The sequence below is a fragment of the Myotis yumanensis genome, unplaced genomic scaffold (genome assembly GCF_028538775.1).
Source record: "Myotis yumanensis isolate MYYU_CA2020_CCGP unplaced genomic scaffold, mMyoYum1.0.hap1 SCAF_20, whole genome shotgun sequence".
Taxonomy (NCBI): domain Eukaryota; kingdom Metazoa; phylum Chordata; class Mammalia; order Chiroptera; family Vespertilionidae; genus Myotis; species Myotis yumanensis.
The window spans coordinates 9,646,639-9,668,034 of NW_027223771.1; the positions used below are offsets into that span (position 1 = coordinate 9,646,639).

Below are 21,396 nucleotides of genomic sequence, written 5' to 3' on the forward strand. Positions count from 1 at the left end.
CGCCCCTTCCAGTATCTTAGTAAATTCCAATATTGCGTCCTATTTTTTCAAGTTACTTCTGTGAAATTAGGTTATTATTACTGAGTCCTTTTTTTGATAGTAAATTAGTTGTAAACATATATTTTTCCGAACAAAAAATTCCAGTTAATACTTTGGTGTTGAAACAGTTTATATATATGGAGAGAGAGAGAGTAAATATATTTTTTTATTATTTCAGAGAGGAAGGGAGAGGGAGAGAGATATGGAAACATCAATGATGAGAGAGAATCATCCATAGGCTGCCTTCTGCAGGCCCCTACTGGTGACCTAACCTGCAACCCAGGCATGTGTCTGTGACCGGAATCAAACCAGGGACCCTTCAGTCCATAGGATTGATGCTCTATCCACTGAGCCAAACCAGTAAGGGCAAAATGACAGTGCTTTTGGAACGTGTTCTTGCAACTCAAAGAGTTCTGCTTGATACCTATGCCTGTCTGAAAGATAAGATAATCCTGTAGAAATGTGCTAAGAACAAGCATCTCTTATTTTGTGACTTATTAGAATGTAAACATAGAGCAGAGTTATGCAATTATGTTATAGGATAAAAGCTTTTATTTTGCTTCAAGTAAGTTACTGATTATACTGTATAGGTCCATGGGACGATATACTCACGACATTAGACCTCAAAGGAAGCTGTCAACCCATTATTGAGCAAAACGATACTCTGCTGCCATCGTGTGGCCATTCACGGAACAACAGCATACACTACCCGCTTTCAGACTGAAAAGACTTCTATACTGCTTCATTGGAAGAATTTTTTTTTTTTTAAGATGGTAACAAAAGAGCCTCTAAGAGATTAAACTGACCAAGGGCTCCAGCTGAGTCAATGTATACCATTGAGTCTGGTCTTGCAATTAAGTAACTTGAAATCCCTATTTTCCACTGATGATGGAAGTCTGCATGGAGTGTAGACAATCACACACACATGCCTTTCTTCAAATAAAGAGGGCACAGGTCCCACACAGTGTGCAGTGACAGTACACAGCGTGTGGGGCCGGCCTTGTTCTGGCAGAGCTTGCCTTGTAGAAAGTTCTTCCATGCCTGTTGTGTTTTCCTGCACAAGAGATTCACGGAGAATTACTCCTCTGCTCAAACCCATCCCACACACTGTCGTCGTCATCCTCTCTCTCCACATACACCTTGTCACATCCCTCCTCAATAGAGTATTTTTTTTTCCTAGTAAATTACTTGTGAACACATGTTTTTCTGAATAAAAGATTCTAGAATAGTTTAGAGAAGAGATATACTCTGTTTTTATAGGACAAACGGTTGGTTTTATTTATCCTTCAAGTAAGTTACCGATCATACTGTACACGTCTCTGCATCTATGTACTTATTACACAAACCACAAGACTGTCAGCCAATTCCTATGCAAAAACGATCCTCTGCTACCATCTTGTGGACATTCAAGGAATAACACTTTGTGCTTCTGTCCGTGGTGCTGAAATCCCAGCTAGTGCCGTTTGAACAAGACAAAAAATTCTACCGAGAAAAAACAAACAAAAACAAGAACAACCCCGCCCCTCACAAAATATGAAGGCTGTCCAGGGCGGCAATCACGTCGTCTCTGGATGGACTGAAGTCACGGGTCTAGATTTTGCACCTCTTTCCGCCACAGCCTAGAAAGGAAGGCGTTGGCTGCTGCATTGACATGGGGAACCTGTGCGTTTACCATGTCTGTCCGAAACCTAGAGGCTGCCTTCACTGCGGTGGTCAGTACCTTGGAACCACCGTCTTGTAACCCGAAGTCAGCTATTATTACAGTGCTCTGAAGGCTGGAGTCCGCCATGACTGAGTCCGTCCGTACGGCATTGCTTCCGGAACCGAGGCGGCCCGTACGGGGCAGGTGGCGCTTACTGAGGCAGCCCGCGGGCTGCAGCGGCGTATACTGAAGCAGCGAGTATGGTTCAGGTCGCCGTCCGTGTACCCTGGAGTCCGCTATGATTGCGGCCTTCCGTCCGGTGGCGGCCGCCATGAGTGAGGCAGGCCGTGCCGGAAGCCGCCATTGCTGAGGCCGGAAGTCCGTACAGCTTGGGCGTGAAGTACCGCGAGACCGGGCGACGTCGCGAGAGTACGCGGCTACGTAGGTGCAGCATACATTAAAGTCCGCCATGACTGAGTCCGTCCGTACAGCAATGCTTCCGGAACCGAGGCGGCCCGTACGGGGCAGGTGGCGCTTACTGAGGCAGCCCGCGGGCTGCAGCGGCGTATACTGAAGCAGCGAGTATGGTTTATGCCGCCGTCCGTGTACCCTGGAGTCCGCTATGAGTGCGGCCTTCCGTCCGGTGGCGGCCGCCATGAGTGAGGCAGGCCGGGCCGGAAGCCGCCATTGCTGAGGCCGGAAGTCCGTACAGCTTGGGCGTGAAGTACCGCGAGACCGGGCGACGTCGCGAGAGTACGCCATTACGTAGGCGCTGCGCACGCTGGAGTCCGCCATGACTGAGTCCGTCCGTACAGCGTTGCTCCCGGAACCGAGGCGGCTCGTACGGGGCAGGTGGCGCTTACTGAGGCAGCCAGCGGGCTGCAGCGTCGTATACTGAAGCGGCGAGTATGGTTCAGGCCGCCGTCCGTGTACCCTGGAGTCCGCTATGAGTGCGGCCTTCCGTCCGGTGGCGGCCGCCATGAGTGAGGCAGGCCGGGCCGGAAGCCGCCATTGCTGAGGCCGGAAGTCCGTACAGCTTGGGCGTGAAGTACCGCGAGACCGGGCGACGTCGCGAGAGTACGCCATTACGTAGGCGCTGCGCACGCTGGAGTCCGCCATGACTGAGTCCGTCCGTACAGCGTTGCTCCCGGAACCGAGGCGGCTCGTACGGGGCAGGTGGCGCTTACTGAGGCAGCCAGCGGGCTGCAGCGTCGTATACTGAAGCGGCGAGTATGGTTCAGGCCGCCGTCCGTGTACCCTGGAGTCCGCTATGAGTGCGGCCTTCCGTCCGGTGGCGGCCGCCATGAGTGAGGCAGGCCGGGCCGGAAGCCGCCATTGCTGAGGCCGGAAGTCCGTACAGCTTGGGCGTGAAGTACCGCGAGACCAGGCGACGTCGCGAGAGTGCGCGGCTACGTAGGTGCAGCATACATTAAAGTCCGCCATGACTGAGTCCGTCCGTACAGCAATGCTTCCGGAACCGAGGCGGCCCGTACGGGGCAGGTGGCGCTTACTGAGGCAGCCCGCGGGCTGCAGCGGCGTATACTGAAGCAGCGAGTATGGTTTATGCCGCCGTCCGTGTACCCTGGAGTCCGCTATGAGTGCGGCCTTCCGTCCGGTGGCGGCCGCCATGAGTGAGGCAGGCCGGGCAGGAAGCCGCCATTGCTGAGGCCGGAAGTCCGTACAGCTTGGGCGTGAAGTACCGCGAGACCGGGCGACGTCGCGAGAGTACGCCATTACGTAGGCACTGCGCACGCTGGAGTCCGCCATGACTGAGTCCGTCCGTACAGCGTTGCTTCCGGAACCAAGGCGGCCCGTATGGGGCAGGTGGCGCTTACTGAGGCAGCCCGCGGGCTGCAGCGGCGTATACTGAATCAGCGAGTATGGTTCAGGACGCCGTCCGTGTACCCTGGAGTCCGCTATGAGTGCGGCCTTCCGTCCGGTGGCGGCCGCCATGAGGAGGCAGGCCGTGCCGGAAGCCGCCATTGCTGAGGCCGGAAGTCCGTACAGAGAGGGTGTGAAGTACCGCGAGACCGGGCGACGTCGCGAGAGTACGCGGCTACGTAGGTGCAGCATACATTAAAGTCCGCCATGACTGAGTCCGTCCGTACGGCATTGCTTCCGGAACCGAGGCGGCCCGTACGGGGCAGGTGGCGCTTACTGAGGCAGCCCGCGGGCTGCAGCGGCGTATACTGAAGCAGGGAATATGGTTCAGGCCGCCGTCCGTGTACCCTGGAGTCCGCTATGAGTGCGGCCTTCCGTCCGGTGGCGGCCGCCATGAGTGAGGCAGGCCGGGCCGGAAGCCGCCATTGCTGAGGCCGGAAGTCCGTACAGCTTGGGCGTGAAGTACCGCGAGACCAGTCGTCGCGAGAGTGCGCGGCTACGTAGGTGCAGCATACATTAAAGTCCGCCATGACTGAGTCCGTCCGTACAGCGTTGCTTCCGGAACCGAGGCGGCTCGTACGGGGCAGGTGGCGCTTACTGAGGCAGCCCGCGGGCTGCAGCGTCGTATACTGAAGCGGCGAGTATGGTTCAGGCCGCCGTCCGTGTACCCTGGAGTCCGCTATGAGTGCGGCCTTCCGTCCGGTGGCGGCCGCCATGAGTGAGGCAGGCCGGGCCGGAAGCCGCCATTGCTGAGGCTGGAAGTCCGTACAGCTTGGGCGTGAAGTACCGCGAGACCAGGCGACGTCGCGAGAGTGCGCGGCTACGTAGGTGCAGCATACATTAAAGTCCGCCATGACTGAGTCCGTCCGTACAGCGTTGCTTCCGGAACCGAGGCGGCTCGTACGGGGCAGGTGGTGCTTACTGAGGCAGCCCGCGGGCTGCAGCGTCGTATACTGAAGCGGCGAGTATGGTTTATGCCGCCGTCCGTGTACCCTGGAGTCCGCTATGAGTGCGGCCTTTCGTCCGGTGGCGGCCGCCATGAGTGAGGCAGGCTGGGCCGGAAGCCGCCATTGCTGAGGCCGGAAGTCCGTACAGCTTGGGCGTGAAGTACCGCGAGACCAGGCGACGTCGCGAGAGTGCGCGGCTACGTAGGTGCAGCATACATTAAAGTCCGCCATGACTGAGTCCGTCCGTACAGCGTTGCTTCCGGAACCGAGGCGGCTCGTACGGGGCAGGTGGCGCTTACTGAGGCAGCCCGCGGGCTGCAGCGGCGTATACTGAAGCAGCGAGTATGGTTCAGGACGCCGTCTGTGTACCCTGGAGTCCGCAGGAAGTTGGTACAGCGTGGTCATAATGTCTCTGGAGTGCAGGGGACTTTGGGGGGAGGAGGTTTGCCGTTGTGGAGGCATTTATTACCCTCTAGGCCGCTTGTACTGCCTGTCCTCCAAGAATGATGCAGCGAGGATGGACCGGTTGCCTTTACTCAGGTCACTGGTTGCTAGTTACGAGGTTACTGGTTCCTAGTTACCGGTGTACTGGTAACCAGTCCACTAGGTTAAGGATGACTACTTACTAGTTTTAGGTCAATAATTATCTGGTAATGGTTTCCAGGCCACTAGGTTCCAAAGTTTCCTAGTTGCCAGTTATTAGGTTACTAGGTACTAATTTTCTAGTTATTAGCTACTAGGTTGCTTGATAGTATTTATTAGGGCAATGGTTATTGGTTACTATGTTCCTGGTGACCAGTTTCTAGGGGACTGTTTCCCAGTTGTTGAGGTTAAGTATTACATCTATGCACTTATATCCTTATGAGCGAACCCTTTAAAGAATCTGTCAGCCAATTCCTTTGGGAAAAGTATCCTCTGGTGCCCTCTTGTGGCCCTGTAAAGAATACCACCTCCATCTTCTGTCCGTGGTGCTGAAATGTTAGCTAATGTTGTTTGAATTTGATGAAGACTTGTATTCCAAAAAAACACAAACAGCCCTGACTGTTTTGACTGAGTGGTTAGAGCATCAGGCTGCGGACGATTCCAGTCAAGGGCATATACGTTGGTTGAGGTCACATCCCCAGTAGAGGGTGTGCAGGAAGCAGCTGATGGATGTTTCTCTCTATCCCTCTCCCTTCCTGTCTGTCAAAAAATCAATAAAAATATTTTTACGAAAATACAAAGAAAGCAACCCACAAAGACCACAGACAATTGTAGAAAATGATGGCTGCTGTCCAGGGTGCCATTATTTTTTCCCTGGATGGACTGAAGTCACGGGTCTGGGTTTTGCACCCTTTCCGGTCCCAGTCCTGGAAAGGGAGGCCTTGGGTGCTGCAGTGACACGGGGAAGCTGTGCATTCACTGTGTCAGTGTGTAACCTAGAGGCTGGTATGATTTAAGCAGTCAGTCCTGGGGAGGCCGCCATTAACAAGGCATCCAGTATCGGACAGTTTACCTTTCCTGAAGCAGCCAGTCAGCCGGAGGCCGTTGTGATTACGGCCAGCAGTGCCTTGGATGACCCCATTATGGAGGCAGCCATTGTGTGCAGCGAGGTGCAGGGGTATCGGGAGAAGGCATTATTCCCACTCGACTCAGCGGCCCCTGGAGAGGCCTCGTTGACTGAGGCAGCCAGTCCCCTGGAGGCTGTCATGATGGATGTAATGAGTAGCCTAGAGATGGGCATTCCTGAGGCAGTCCCTCCCCTGTAGGCTGCTAGTATTGATGCCATCAGTAGCAGGGAGGCTGTGATTGTTGATGGTACTTCCAGATGCAGTGTTATCATGGGAATGTGTTATTACCACGAGAAAAAAATTGCATGTAAAGTTTTTTGTGGAAATAGAGTGAATTTTTAAAAACTATTTTGTATTGATTTCAGAGATGAAGGGAGAGGAAGGGAGGAAGGAAGGAAGGAAGGGAGGGAAGGAGGGAGGGAGGGAGGGAGGGAGGGAGGGAGAGAAATGGAAGCATCAATTATGAGAGAGAATCATGGATCAGCTTCCTCCTGTACCCCTCCCCCCACTGGGGATCGAGCCCCCAAGCAGAGCATGTGCCCTGATTGGCAATCGAACTAGGGACCTTTTAGTTTGCAGGCCGTCGCTCTACCCACTGAGCGACAGCGGTCAGGGCTACAGTGTGTTCTTGAGCAATATTTATTTGTCCTATTTCCGAAAGGAAGAGAGAAGCATGAATAATGATTGATGATCGTCGATTGGCCGCGTTCCTTGTGCAAGAAGAAAGAGTGACGTGTTGTCATGTGGTAAGTGGAAGGTATAGGCCCTGGCCAGTGTTGCTCGGAGATTAGACGTTCGGATGGCCAGGGAAGGGTCGCTGGCAGGATTCCTGGTCCAGAGCACATACCTGGGATGCATGTTCCATCAGCTGCTCCGGTCTGGGCTCCTGTGGGAGCCAAAGATGCATGTGTCTGTTGTGTCCTCATGTTTGCTTGTTTTTTTTTCTCTCTCTCCTCCCGCTCCCTCCCTTCCACGCTCTCTAAGAAAATGAATGGTGAAAACATGTCCTCTGTAAAGAATTAAGCAAAACATACAGACGAAAAAAGTACAAAGAAGGAAAAGAGTTGGAGGGTGTGAAAAAGCACCATATGCACCAAGAAAGGCACCATGATGAGCAGAGCATTCAACTCCGCTGATGTTTTTCCATGTGATGTGTGTATAAGATAAAAATGAAATGTTCGAGTGTCCCTCAGCTGCCAGGTTCCTGACACAACAGGATGAGGCCAGTTTATCAGGGTCCTTGAAGAGTCTCCCAGGCCACCATGTCAGGGGAGAGGCTCTGGGGGGGGGGGGGGGGAGAGGCCGGGAGGAGCAGGGGCAAGTGAGGTGTGGAGGTGGGAAATGGATAGAGGCTCCTGCAGGTGTTCCCATCTACTGCGTGGTGTCACTGCTCCCAGAGTCCCCCCCACTGAGAAGATGGGAGCAGACTGAGCTGGTGTAGGTGACCGAGGGACACACAAACCTAGGGACACACAGACTGAGGGCCAGACACACCATGGAAGCCTCAGTGGCCAGGAGAGGTGAAGAATGAAGGGCACGGAGACAGCGTTGAGCTGATCAGCATCAACAGGTTCTGTGTTTATTGCGCGGTTACAAGTGTGTTTATAGTCTTTGAGTGTATAAGCATGCATCCATCGTTCCATCACGGTATGTTTTGGGTCCTCCTTTGACCTGTTCAAGTTTCTTGTTTTGCGTTTACAGTTTCTTATCTGACCTTTTGTGAAAATCTCCTTTGTATTTAGGTCTGCTGATTTTAATCTTATGTATTGTCTATGTTTTTACATTCTATTGTAAAGGTTCGTGTGTGTGTTCCATGATCAGGGCTAGTTTGTTGTTTGTATTGTATGGTTCCTATTGTATTGTTCCACTGTGAAGGTGTAAGGCCAAAGCGGAAGGAGGTTTTCCTATTGTATGTCCTAAGTCCAGGTTGTGTAGCTTCAGCATGATTGTTGTTAGGCAGGGGTCCTCAAAGGTTTTAAACAGGGGGCCAGTTCACTGCCCCTCATACCGTTGGAGGTCCGTACTATAGCTTTAAGAAAAACTATGAACAAAGTCTTAGGCACACTGCACATATCTTATTTTGAAGTAAAAAAGCATAACGTGAACAAATACAATATTTAAAATGAAGAACAAGTAAAGTTAAATCAACGAATCTACCAGTATTTCAATGGGAATATGAGTTTTAACATTTTAGCTTTTCTCACTTCTGCGACCAAACAGTCCCATTAATGTTTATGTTGAGTTTGATAGTGTCGACGCAAATTGTATTCTTTGAACTCAGACACTCTATTCTGGCATATCAAACATACAGCAGCTCTTTCCTTGTACTGCATGAAAATGTAATCCTAAGTCCACTGTTGTTTGAATATCCTACACTCCAAGTCAATTTTTCTCTTCCTTGACATCATTGTTTCCTAGGGATTCCAAATTGCTTTTAGTAAAATACCAATATATATATATATACAGCACTATAAAAACAGTCTACAACAATAACTGCCCATACAGAGACATACAGACTGCAGTGCCCATGTATGCAGTCTGATCAGTGTGCATCCATGCAGCCTTCCAAGTCCACACCATTTCAGCGTCACCAGTGCGCATATTGGTGGAACTCCGCTTTTACCTCAGGCTCACACGGGTGTGGTGCGGGAACCGGCACGATTCCAGAGCCGGTTTCTCCACCACCTTTCGAGTTCACAGTACCCTGTGCGAACCGCCTACGATCTGTGAACTCGCACAGGAATCTGATCGCATGGGTGAGAAGACCCATGCGATCAGATTCCACTGCAGGAAAAAAGCAGGCACGTATGCCTTTTTTCTTCCGAATGTAATGCAAGTTCAGGCATACAAGCCTATGGCTGAACTCGCACTGCTCAGAGATCGCAACAGTGTGAACCAGGGCTTACACAGCACACAACATACAACATGATACCCAACTGAATAGCAATCCAAATATAAATGCAGTTACCGTCAATTAAATTGTGGTTCGTACTCCTTGGCTGTCTGCAGAGCCGGATTAAGTTCCCATAGGGCCCTAGGCAGATGACCAGTTTAGGGCCCTCATGCGATAACACTGAGCACTGACCATTTGCATGAACACTGAGCACTTACCGTTATCATTACCACTGAGCACTGAGTATTTGCATGACCTCTGAGCTCTGACCATTTGCATGACCTCTGAGCACTGACAATTTGCGTTATCACTGTGATGCACCCCCCCTAGAAACCACCCCCAACCAACTAACCAACTTCCCAAAAAAGGGCTCTCCTAACTTCAAAAAAAGGGCCTACTAATTGTAAAATAAAAAAGAAATATATGCCTCCTAACTTCCAAAAAAAAAAATCCTAACTTGGTCTTCCCTTGGTCCTCAGGCTGCAGCAGGCTCTCCACAGACAAGCTTGTGACTCATCCGATCACACCGGAGACTGAGAGGAGGAGTCGAGAGACAGAGAGAAGGAGGGGAGTCGGAGATTGTGGCGCACATTCCACACATGTGCACTGTGGGCCCGGGACGAGAGTCGGTTGCTAAGAAACAGGCAGCGGCGGCAAAAACACCCGGTGGGCGGGATAAATGTTTTTGGCTGGCCGCATGTGGCCTGTGGGCCGTCGTTGGAGGACCCCTGTTTTAATGTATAACTTAGCTCACAGGATGTCCTAGGCATGCCTGTTCATCATTGTCACTTGCTGAAGTCCCAATAAAAGCCATGAGAATTTTGGAGGTTTTGCTACTTGCAAGAGCGAGCAGTAGCCCTCTGCTTCTGTAAAAGTGAATGCTGCTTGCCGATCTCATGTGTGTGTGTGTCACCATTCACCTGCAGACCACGTGCACGGTGTGTGAAATAAAGTGAGGAAACACAACACATCTTTCACGATCAGAACATGGGTGCATCCCAGGTGTTGTTGTTTTCACTGTGTTTGGGACATGGATGGTAGAAAAAATGGGACCAATCACAACATTGGGTGTTTCCGTCTCTAAAACAGTCATTCCGAACGGGCATACGCTCCTTAGAATTGAAATATGGACAAGAGCATTAGTCTATTAGTAAAGTTTGTGATCAGGAACTTGGACAAGAGCCCTTGTGTCTCTGTCCATCTGTCTGTGTGTGTGTCTGGGCTGCTGCTGAGATAAATCCAGGTGCCAACACTTGGACCTGCTTCCAGACCAGGGGGAGCCGATTCCAAAGGAAGGACCAAGATCTGCATAGCTGATGGTCTGTGATACACATCCCTCTTGCACAGGATCTCATGACTCTTGCCGAGTCAGCCGAGACCTGCAGAAAAGAGTATTCCAAGGGGCCGATTTCCCCTGTTCCCGAGGTTCTGTGTCATGATTGGGTTGATGTGGGAAAAGGTGAGTGTGAACCTGTGGCTTAATGGTTGGTTCTGAGATGTTCAGGTCCCCCCCCCGCCCCCCCCCCCCCCGCCAAGTCCTCCATCACTGTAGGGAAAGAGGCTCCCATTGTTGACATGGCAATGGCATCGTTTTTTCCAGGACTGTGTGCATAGGAGCGTTCCACATGACACTTGCTGCCATTTCCTTTGCCATGTGTAAAGAAACCCTCCCCAGAAGCAGCTGGTCCGAAGACTTGTGAGTGCTGGGATCAGCTGTCAGACAGTTATGGGTAATGCTGAAGTGGCCAAGAGAGTGGAGAGGGTGATGATGTTTTTGAGGGGCCATTGTGGCAAGGAGGAGATGTTTGTGTTTTAGAGCAGGTTTGTGTTTCAGAGCAGGTGAGTGGATCCCCCTTTTGATGCCCAGCCTGCAAAGGTGCTGTTGTTGTGTGAGTGGCCAGTGAGTGGCATGAGATCCCGGGTGAGAGGGACGTGTATGAGAGAGCGTGAGGTCTGCCAAGCTCGGTCGTCCATTTGGAGTGGGCTCCCCCTGGTTTGGCAGCAGGCCCAGGTGTTTGCACGTGGCGTTCTGTCAGGCAGCAGCATGGACAGACAGAGACACAAGGGGTCTTGTCGATGTTCCCGATGAGGTAGTTTCGTAATAGTGTCCTGCCGTTGTCCATGTTTCCATTGCAAGGGGTGTATGCCCATTGGGAATGAGTGTTTTAGAGACGGAAAGACCCAATGTATGTAGCGATTGTAGCCATTTTTTGTAGCATGCATGTCCCAAACATAGTGAAAAGAAGAAGAGGTAGTATGCCCCGATGTTGTGATGGTGAAAGATGTGTTGTGTTTCCTGAGTTTCTTTGACCTGCAGTTCCTGAGTTTGGCTTTGGAAGTGTGCTGGCTTGAGCAAGTTGGTGAATGAATCAGCACGGCTTTGTGCATCGAAAAGTTTCCTTTAGGATGGGCCAAGGCGTGTAGCAAGGGGTGGGAAGAGGCGCAGGAGAAGATGTGTATTTGTATCCTGGGTGTGTGGGAACATTTTGAAATGGACCCTTGTAAAAGTGAAGAGAAGCACTAGCGGGTGGGTGTTTGTCAATGGTCGAGCATCAGGCCGTGAGAAGTCGTCAGCATTGTGCATTGAAAGAGATAGCAAGGAAGATGTCTTGTCAGGTTGCAGGCCATGTGAGTGCAGCAGTGTGTGAGGAACCTGTTGTGAGTGTTGGGAGGGCAGTGGTGCAGACCCAGAGGCTGAAGTTGATTGCATGCAGGGCTGGCATGATGGGTGCCCTGGAGATCATGGGTGCCACGTGTTTGTGTTTTTTGGTGAGGGTGCCATGGCCTTAGGTGTCAGGTGAGCATCCCGGCAGAGGCAGAAGGTGTTCCTTGAATGTCCCAGTGAAGCTTCCGTTTGACTTGGCAAGGAACGGTCGTAAAATTGTGGAGTGATGCCGTGTGAGCGTGACCATGGCAAGTGTGGCATTTCTTCCTGTCGTCCCTCCATGCTTGGTTTGTGGTCATGAGAGTGTGCTTTCTGGCTGGTTTCGATGTTGTGTTTTTCATGTTGTGAATGGTTGGTCATTGAGATCTGGAAAACACTGAGATTTCCTGTATGTATCGATGTACGTATCCGTGTTGTCCTTTTCCGTGTTGCAGCCTTTGAAGAGGAGAGTGGAGAGAGGTTGGAAGTTGCCGATTTTTAAAAAAGCATATTGTGTTGATTTTTCAGGTAGAGGAAGGGAGTGGGGTAGAGAGTGGTCCACATGGATGAGAGAGAAAGATCCATGAGCTGCTTCCTTTGTAGCCCTTACTTGGGTACGTGGGTGCAAGCAAGGTCCACGGCCGTGATGTTTCCATGTTTAGAGCGCTGGCTGTGTGGGAGGCTGAGAGTGAGGTTGTGTGCGCTTGTAGGATGTGAGGAGAGTCCCCCCCCAGGTGTGATGCGGGAGGTGCCATAGCGTCCCGGAGGAGTGTTGGTGTCCTAGGTGCGGCGGCTGAGGCTTGGGTCCCATTTGTCGGTGTGAGTTTTGTGTGTGAGGCGGGAGGCAGAGGCACCCCGTCCGTGTGTCCTGTGTGTGGTTGTGTCCTGAGCCGTTTTGTGTGTGGCATTGGGCAGGTTGAGCGAAGGCTGTGGTGGAAATGATGTGTTTGAGGTGTCCCCCTATGTCCCCGTGAGTCGTCTTTGGGCTGTGACGCTAGGTCCGATGTTGGTGTTTGTGGGGTTTTGGTGTGAATTCAGTGCCGAGGAAAGGGTGGACACCTGGGTGTGTATTTGAAGCTTGTGAGTTTGTCAAGAGTGGCGAAGGAGCTTGTGGATGTGAACGTTGTGTGGAGCGTTGCCAAGGTGGGTGTGAATGTGTTGGGGCCGTGGTTTTTGAGTGTGCATGTTGGTGTGCAAGTGTTGTTGAAGTTCGGAAGGAAGCTGTCCTTGTCCCCCATGTGTTCCTAAGGTATGTGCGTGGCGATCGGTGGTTTTAGGAGGGGCATGCGATCCTGAAGGAAGGCGTCCTGTTTCGGTGTGAAGGCTTTCTAAGAGGAGCGTGTGGAGCCCCCCTGAAGCATAGAAAATGGTGTTTTCAATGTGAAGGCCGGTATGTGTGGGTTGTGTGCATGCTTGCTGGGTTCCATGATAAGGAAAAGAAGAGTCCTGCCATTTGAGAGAGGTCATTGAACGTTGTGCAGACGAAGCGATGAGTGCCGGTGTGAGGCCAAGTGTTGGGTGGAGGTTTCCACGTGCCATCCCCTAGGGCCCTTGAAGACCTTGGCAAGGGCCCCGGAAAAAGCTCCTACTGGGGAGAGAAAGAGGGTCAGAGAGTGTCCATACGGGAAAGTTTGTGTGCGATGTGAGGCTGAATTTGAGAGACATTTTCGTGTGGGCCCGCGTGTGATGAATGTAATTCCATCTGTGTAAGCGTTGCTTGGTTTTTGTCTGTTTGTTTTCGTAACGGAACAGCCTAGAAGTTTTATGGAATGATGTGAAAGCATGTCTGGATTGTGCCTGATGAGGAAGATGTGTCCTTGGATGATTTTCATGGACATGCCTTGTCCAGAAGTGTTTTTGGGTCCTGGACACAGTAGGTGATGGAAAGGTGTGAAGCAGCGTGAATGTTTCCCAACGGTAGAGGTACGGTGGCCATTCGTGATCCTTTGGTGTGGGCAGAGTTTTGAGGAGGCAGCACGTGGTGCAGGCTGAAGAGCAGCCTTGTGGAGCTGAGCCGTTCCTTGTGAGTGCCCTGAAGCGCCTGGTCCCCTTGCAGCGTGTCTGGAGCAGAGCGTAGGCATTGTGGCTCGTTGTTGCAGCCATGAATGTGTTGAGATAGAAAGCAGGCATGTTTCGGTGTGGGCATGGTGATGGGTTCGAGTGTGTGGGTGTGTGTGCGAGGTTCCCTGTGTGATTGTCAGTGAAGGGTATGTGTGTGGGCTTGTGGTTTTGCCCCCTGTGAGTGCAGGAGGCAAGTCGTTGTGTAGGTGTCTCCCTGCGGTGGATGTTTGTATGTGTGTTTTGTGTGGTTTATGCCCGTGTTGCAGGATTTGTGAAAGATGCCAGAAGAAAGTCTCCTTGTTTGTGGATGAAGCCAAGCCAAGGGGGTCATTGCTGGAGTGTTGTATTTTGTTGACAGAAGGTCCCGTGAAGTGTTTCTGCAAAGCCAAAAGGCTTTCCATGTTGTTGCCCGTGGGCCATTGCATTCCAGGAAGGGAGGCCAAGGTTCAGATTTGCGTTTGTGGTTGGTTGCGGCCCGGCGCGTGAGAAGGCGGCGATTTGTCCAGGAGCCATGTTGTGTTGAGTCCTTTTGAAGCGTTTTTTTTTCTTTGGAGTGGCAGGAGAGCAGGTCGGAGCAGCCAAGAGGAAAGGACGGTGCGTGTGAGAGCCTCGGCGCGTTCAAGCGATCGTGTGCCGCCCTCTTGTGGGCACGGCAGGGAAGCACATCGTGGTTCTGTGGTTGTTGCTGCAATGTGAGGTCCCAGGCCATGTGTGTTGAAAAAAGGCCGTCCAGAAATGTCCGAAAGCGTTGTAGGCTGTCCAGGGGGCTACGATTTTGTGGTTGAACGGAGCGACGTGTCGGGTGTGGATGTGTGAGGTGTTTGTGGCCAGACAGGCCTGCAGAGGGAGGCCTCGGAGAGCGCCGCCCGGGGCTGGCGAGCAGGCGCGTTGAGGATGTGCGTCGTTCTCATGTCCCAGGCACGGTGGAGGCCATGAGTGTTTGTCCAGGAGGCGGCGATGGCGGAGCGTGCCGTCGGTCGTTGGGGTGTTTGGTGTATTTGGAGAAGGTCTTCTTCCCGCCATGGTCCCAGAGAGGTGAGCGTTGCTGAGGCCGCGTGTGACGTGGAGGCTGGTGTGATGTAGGCAGGCCTCTGTGACCGTGTGTAAGGTGCAGATTTCGTGTGGTTTTTCAAGAAAGCAGGGAGTGTGGGTTGTAGCAGGTGTGTGATTGAAGCGGCTGCAGCGAGCAGCATGGGTTCGTGCCGGTGTTGTGTGTGAAAGATGTGAGTTTGTAAGGCTTCCCAGGCGCCGTCAGCGGAAATCCAGATGCCTCGGTGCGCGTGTTTTTGGCCCGTGGCATGCCTAGGCATTGCCGTTGAAGTGGCGATTGCGGTCCAGTAGGACGGTTGTGTTGTTTTCCCCACGCTAAGTGTGACTTTGATGAGCACGCATCCGTGTGTCCTGGTTTGTGAATGCTGTGAATTGTTGTGAATTGTTTGTGAATGTTGTGAATTGTTTGAACGGCAAGGTGAGCGTGTTTGAAGGCCTGTGGGGCCAGAGAAGCCATGCTTGTTGCCAGGTCCATGTGTGTGTGGTGTTTTTTTGTTGCCCTCCTTGTGCGAGTAGGACGCTTTTGAAAGCAGAATATTTTTTGAAAGCACAGGCGTTGAGAATGACTGTGTTCCTTGGTGATAGGATTGCGGTTGGCATTGGCACGCCACTGCTTGTCCAGTAGGTGGAGCCAAGACCTAGGCTAGGTGAGGAGGAGTGAGTGAGTGTGTGTGTGTGTGTGTGTGTGTGTGTTGGTGTTGGAGAGATTTGGTTGTGATCATTCGTGCAGGATGTGAGGCCCCTGAGTGTTCGGTGAGGGCAGAGGTGGCCCCATGTAGCGGGTGTGTGAAAGGGGTGAATGAATTCCCCGGGCAGGCAGAAAGTGTTGTAGGCAGTGTGGAGGTGTGTGTTGAAGAAGTGCAGAGTGGCAGGTGGGGAGAGTGGCCAGGGTGCCAGCAGGTTCCTTTTTTGTGCGTCCTGTGAAGGGTGCCGATGGTGGTGGGTGCTCTTCCCCGTGCTGGGTTCATATTGCCTTTGGAGTTGGTTTTCCGTCGGTAGTGCAGTGCCGGCGAAGGTGTGATGTTGGGGGCCAGACGGAAGGTGGGAAGGTCCTTGCACCTGAAGGGGCTAGCAAGGCTGGCACCGTTCCGCACACAGTTTTCCCAGAGTTGTTTGTCTGGCGGTTGTCAGTAGAATGCCAGCAACGTTTGTGGCATGGGAACAGCCTTTCCTGCCTTACCAAGAAGTCTACAAGTATTTCCCGAGATGTGCTGTCCTGAGAACTTGTCCTGCTGCGTCTGTCCCTTGGAGCTGAAGAGGAACCAAGAAGACATTGGTGTTGACAGAGCTCGCCTTCAGTGTGTTGTGTCGAAATAGGATTGTGTGGCTGATCCAATGGCTTGAGTTTGTGGACGCAAGGGGCCACCTGCTGACCTGAGCAGCTCAGGAGAGGCCTGCATGTCAGTTTTGCAAACGTGGAGACCTAAGGTCACCGGAAAGGATGGTGTGAAATGCAACCTGAAGTCCAAGCAGTGATGGTGGGCAGTGAGGTTGTAAGACGATATCTTCAGTGATCAGGTCCAGCTTTATCCTAAGTGAGCCTCCCTGTGTTTTTGCCTCTAAGAGAACATGTGTTTGGGATATGTGGGTCACTTGTGACTTCCGTTTGTATGGAACCCTTGGGGTACAAGCAGGTGTGGTGGGCCCAGGACAGATGCCTGAGATGGTTTCCTTTGTCCTGTTCCTTGTTCCTGCAACCACTTAAGTATGTGTCCATCCTTTTCCTTTTTCTCCTATCTTAGAGGTTTCCCCGCTTCGCTTCATCCCACCTGCTTCCATGTGTCCCCCATGAATGTCATGCATCCCTATGGATGGAACCGTGCCATTGTCCGGAGCACTATGTGCATTCGTTGAGGTTCCGCTTCCCGGCCTCTGTGGACAGTTATGCTGCAATAAACTCACAACAATTCTGTCTAGGTTTCCATGTTTTTTTTACGTGAAGAAGTTGATGGAGGGCACCGGGGTCCTCCCGACCCCACTGTCGTGTATTTCTTTGTTTTCTCCATTCCCACGTCCCTGCCTCAGCCCGGCTGAACCCTGTCAGGCCGTCTCTGACCGTGTGATATGCGTGTGAGAGGTGACACGCCAAGTTCCTTTTTTGGTAGATTTTTGTTTGTGACATGGCATTGAAGTCCATCCCATGAATATGAATAGTAGAAGTGTTTTTTTTGGTACGGTTGCAAGTATGGAAAACTGTGTGTATGTCAGCTGGCCCCAGAGTGGAGTTGGGTTTTTTGCCAATGTGGACACGATACGGCAAGGTGTCCAGGTTGGCCATCCGTGCCCCTAGTAAGTCCCGGGCTGCAAGGTTGACCTTGCCCTGGGCCGAGTGAGGGTTCCCCACCCCCCGCCCCTAGTTCGCTGTGGGCTTTGTTGATTTGCACGTGAATGCAGGGCGTGGCTGGTTTGTTTTTGTGAATGGTGACCTTTGCGGGCTATTTGCATTTGTTTGGCGTGATGCAAATGCGAGTGTCGGCGTTGCCTTGTGTGATGGAGATGCGATGCGAGCGCCCCCCGGCTTGTTTGTGTTGTGGCCATGTCCCTTGTTCCAGCGTCTGTCGCGGTGGTTTTTTGTTGGAGCCCAATGTTCCGAAATGCCTCTGCTTGGCGGCATGGCCCCCGAAATGGTTGTTTGAGTATGACTACTTGTCCGCTGAGCCGGTGTTGAGGAAAAAGGTGTGTTGTCATTCGTCATGTGCCCTGAGGCCCGCGGTCCCCCTGTGCATTGTGCTGTGGCTTCTTTTTGGTCCCCTCAGCCGTTTGTGTTTTCAGCGAGGCCAGCAGTCCCCCATGTTTCGAGGATCCTGTTTTGTGGAGGGTTGTCTTGTGGGTGGGCCATGGAATGGTGCGACGGGTGAGGTGTGTGAGTGGTTGAGCCAAGGCAGGGGTTCCCCGGTGAAGCACGGGACGGTGTTTGTGTGTCGTTGGGGGGTGAGGTCGTTGGGCCACGGGAGGAGGGAGGGTGGGTGGCGGTTCCCCCCTGGTCTGCCCCTGTGTTCATGCAGGGTTGGTTGAGTTTGTGAGCCCACGGCTTGCTGGGCAGGTGTTTGAGCATGTCGGGTGAGTCCCTGTGATGGGGTGGGTGTTGGATGTGAAGTTTGTGCCATGAATGGGTGTCTGCGATCGGAGAAGCTGGCATTGTTATGGGTTGGCTCAACGAGATAGACAACCGACTGAGAATTTAAATTTGAAAGCGTTTTTATTAATCTGGCCAGTTGACCACAGCCCGTACCTTCCCCTTCTGGGAAGCCTCGCGGCATGTGGCCAAGAGCAAGTGTGCTTTATGATTTTTATAGCAAAACAGTGTTCCTTTAGAAGCTCACAGAAAGTTCCTAAGCACCAAGGGGGGGGGGGGCGTAAACAGAGTCACAGCTGACTGGTCTAAGACAATGTAGCCATTTTTCTTCCATGGTTCCCAATCCTGCAACCCCCCTCCCTACATCAGTCCCTCCTCACAGCACATCCACCATCCTTGTTCCTATCCTGGCTGCAGGGTTTTGTCCTTTTTTTGTGTGTGAGCGTAGGTGGTTGTGACATGTGGTTGTCCTTTTGAAGTTGTGCTTGTGGGTCCCCCTGAGGGCTTAGCCCCGGCCCCGTGGGTGGGATCCGAAGTGCGTGTGCTGTGATTGTTTGAATGGTTCAACCTGAAGTGTCCTGCAGCCACGTCCATTTATTTATTTATTTTTTCCCTAGCGTCGAGGTTTGGTTCCGTTTTGTTTGTCCCTCCTCCCTGTGGACGAAAGGGGCCCCACGCTGACCTGACGAGGTCAGGATAGGCCCGCTTGGCCATTTTGCAGATTGGTAGCCCGAAAGTCACCGGAAAGGATGGTGTGACACGAAACCTTAAGTCCAAGCAGTGATGGTGGGCAGTTCCATTCTAAGCCGATATGTTCACTGGTCAGTTCAACCTTGACTTTCACTGATCCTATGTGCGTTTTTGGCTGTATGATGACCTAGCCTTGAAATGTGTGGGTAAGTTGTGATTTCCCTGTCTGTGGAGGCCTTCGGGAGCAGCCAGGTATGCTAGGCCAGGACAGGTGCCTGAGATGGTTTCCTTTGTCATGTTGATGGTTCCTGCACCCACTTAAGTATGTGTCCATCATTTTCCTTTTTCTCCTATGTTAGAGGTTTCCCCGGTTCGCTTCATCCCGCCTGCTTCCATCTGTCCCCCCATGAATGCCATGCATCCATAGGGATGTCACCCTGCCATTTTCCGGCGCACTATCTCCATGTGCTGAGGTTCTGCTTCCCGGCCTCCGTGGACAGTTTGGGTGCCATGAACTTACCCAAATTCTTGCCAGGGTTCAGTGGTTTTTTACGTGTAGGTCCCCATGTGACAGACAGGTGTGTATTTCCAGTTGTGCACGGAGGTGTCGTGTGAGTTTGAATGTGTGAACCAAGTTTTTTTGTTTGGAGAGAACAAGGGCAGCGTGGGGTGGCAAGTGGTTGAGAGGAGTTTTGAGGATGTGGAAGGAGGCAGTGGCTGTGGGTATTTGCAAGGGCTGTGGGGGTGGAGGTGAGAGGGGCGGCTGTGTGGGAAGGAATTGTGGCGTTTGCTTCGGAGGCCAAGCTGTGGTCTTCGGTGTGATGAGAAGGTCCTCGAGGCGAGCCGTGAGGCGGACGTGAGTGTCCGTTGGAGTGTGCCAGTGGTAGGGCGTGTCGGGGAGAGGTGAGGTTTGGTGCGGGGCTCCGTTTGGGGGCCATTTAGTGAGCAGCTTGTGCCGTTTTTGGGTGCAGTCAGGCTGTGAGCGATGTGGCCGTGAGAGAGGTGTTGTGGAAGAGGTTCGTTTTGGCAGTGATGTGTCTGCGTTTTCGTTTGTGAGCGGTTGAGCGGTGCGTGTCACGGTCCGTAGGGTAGGTGTGAGGCGGTCCAGAAAAGCGGCGAAGAGAAGCCAGAGGCCCGGGTACATGGGAAAGCCAAGGAGCCGTTTGTTTGCGTTGTTGGGCGAGCCCCCGTGGCTCCGAAGGTGGGGCCATGGAATGTCGCCCCTGCAGGGAGGGAGGGGCATGTTTTTGTGGAGGCGTTTGTGGAGGGCGGGAGGGTGCCGAGGTGAGGAAGCGTCCGCAGCAGGGATCCCGAAGGCCTTCCAGTGAGGAAGTGTCCTCCGCAGGGGGTGAGCAGGGTATTGAGGAAGAAGGTGGTCTGTGTGTGGGGGTCTGTGGATCGACGGTGAAGAAGCCGGTGTGTGCCCCTGGGCAGGTGATGTGTGAGACATGGCAGGGGCAGTCCATTGTCTGATGGCACATGTGCAAGTCTCCGATCGTGGGGTCTCTCCGACCTCCTAGTAGGCATCGGCCAGTGTGTCTCTGCTTGTTGATGCTGAGAGAGAGAGAGAGAGAGAGAGAGAGAGAGGGAGAGAGAGAGAAGCGTTGTGTGAAGGTGTCCTTTTTTTGAGTGCGTTTTGTCTGGTAAGCGTTTTGTATCGTTGGGTAAGGAAGTGAGTGTCCTCCGTGTGTTTTCTGTGATTTTGTGGTGCAGGCAGTGTCGTGTGTCGTGGAGGAGAAGGCATCCGTTGGCCAAGGCCAAGAGAAGAGGCCATGGCCGGTTTTTGTCAGAAATGTGTTTGCAAGGCGTTGTTGTTGTTGTTGTTGTTGTTGTTGTTGTTGTTTGTGAGCACTGGGGTTCCCTGGGGCGAGAGGTGGGTAGGGCGTTGGATGGGCCATTGTGTAGGAGATGAGGGTGGAGGCGTGCGGGCGGGTCCCCGCAGGCACGGGCGTGTGGGTGTGGCTGCGGAGAGGGCAGGCGAGGGTGGTGCGTGGGTGGAAGTGGTGCCGGTTCGGACGTGATTCGGTTTTCCATGGGGAGGAAGGGTGAGGTTTCCGAGGGTGCAGCCCTCGCGTGGGTTGCCGTGTGTGTGAGTCCCGATGGCAGGGACGTTTGCGAGGAGGCAAGACAGGTGAGATGTTTGTTGAGTGACGCGAGGAAGACGAAGGTTGTGTGGTGTGTGGCCAGGACAGGCGGTGAAGGGAATCGTGTGGTCCAGTCGGGGTAGGGGGGCGGCCGTTTAGGCGGGAGTCTAGGTGAAGATGGGCAGGTGCGGCGGGGCCAGGGAAACGCGACAGTGTAGGAGCGAGGAGGCGCGTGTCCCAGGCGCGGAAAGTGTTTGGCAGTAGGAGGGGACGCATCGTGTTGTTTGCGCTGAGAGTGCAGGTCGTGTGCAGGTCTCCCCGCGGGTGAGTGTCCCGATGAGGCCAGGGAGGCCGTGCGAGGCGGCCGTTGTCCCCCAGGCGGAGGGCTCGGTGCCGTTTTGCCGGACGGAGCCCTGGCGTCGGTGCCGTTTGTGCCGAAGTGAGTTTTGAGGCGATGTGAGTGGGGGCAGCCATTTTGCTGAAGGGCAGTATTGAGCGATCCGATTGGAATGTGTCCCCTGCGGGTATGCGCGCCTTAGTCTCCGCCCCGAAAAGTTCCCGCCGTTGGAAATCCCGCCCAAAGCGGTTTAAAAGGCGGCGACTCCCCTGCCCGGTTTTAGTAGTCATCGCGGCCGAGCCACGCTCTGTGCAGCCGTTGTCATGGATGTCGAGTGCGCTAGCAGAGTGTCGTCGTGCGTGTGTTGTTCGCGGGGCAAGCTGCGGTGTGGTGATTTTGTGTTTCCGTTGGTGCGGGAGCGGGCGCACGTGTTGTTTTTGGGCGCTTCCTTGCGCAGGCGGTGGCGTGTTTGGAGTGTGGTTTCCGTGGGTGGCGAGGGAGA

At 53.0% G+C, this 21,396-nt stretch overlaps 1 long non-coding RNA gene across 2 annotated transcripts; it reads left to right on the forward strand.

The window, feature by feature from the left end:
• Positions 1-4,748: 4,748 nt before the first annotated feature.
• On the forward strand, positions 4,749-9,776 carry LOC138998288 (uncharacterized). Of its 2 annotated transcripts, none has more exons than XR_011469126.1 (3): positions 4,749-4,899; positions 6,721-6,805; positions 9,432-9,776. It is a non-coding gene; the product is annotated as an uncharacterized lncRNA (long non-coding RNA). The 2 variants fall into 2 exon arrangements; XR_011469127.1 differs by having other exon boundaries at positions 6,725-6,805.
• The last annotated feature ends 11,620 nt before the right edge of the window (positions 9,777-21,396 follow it).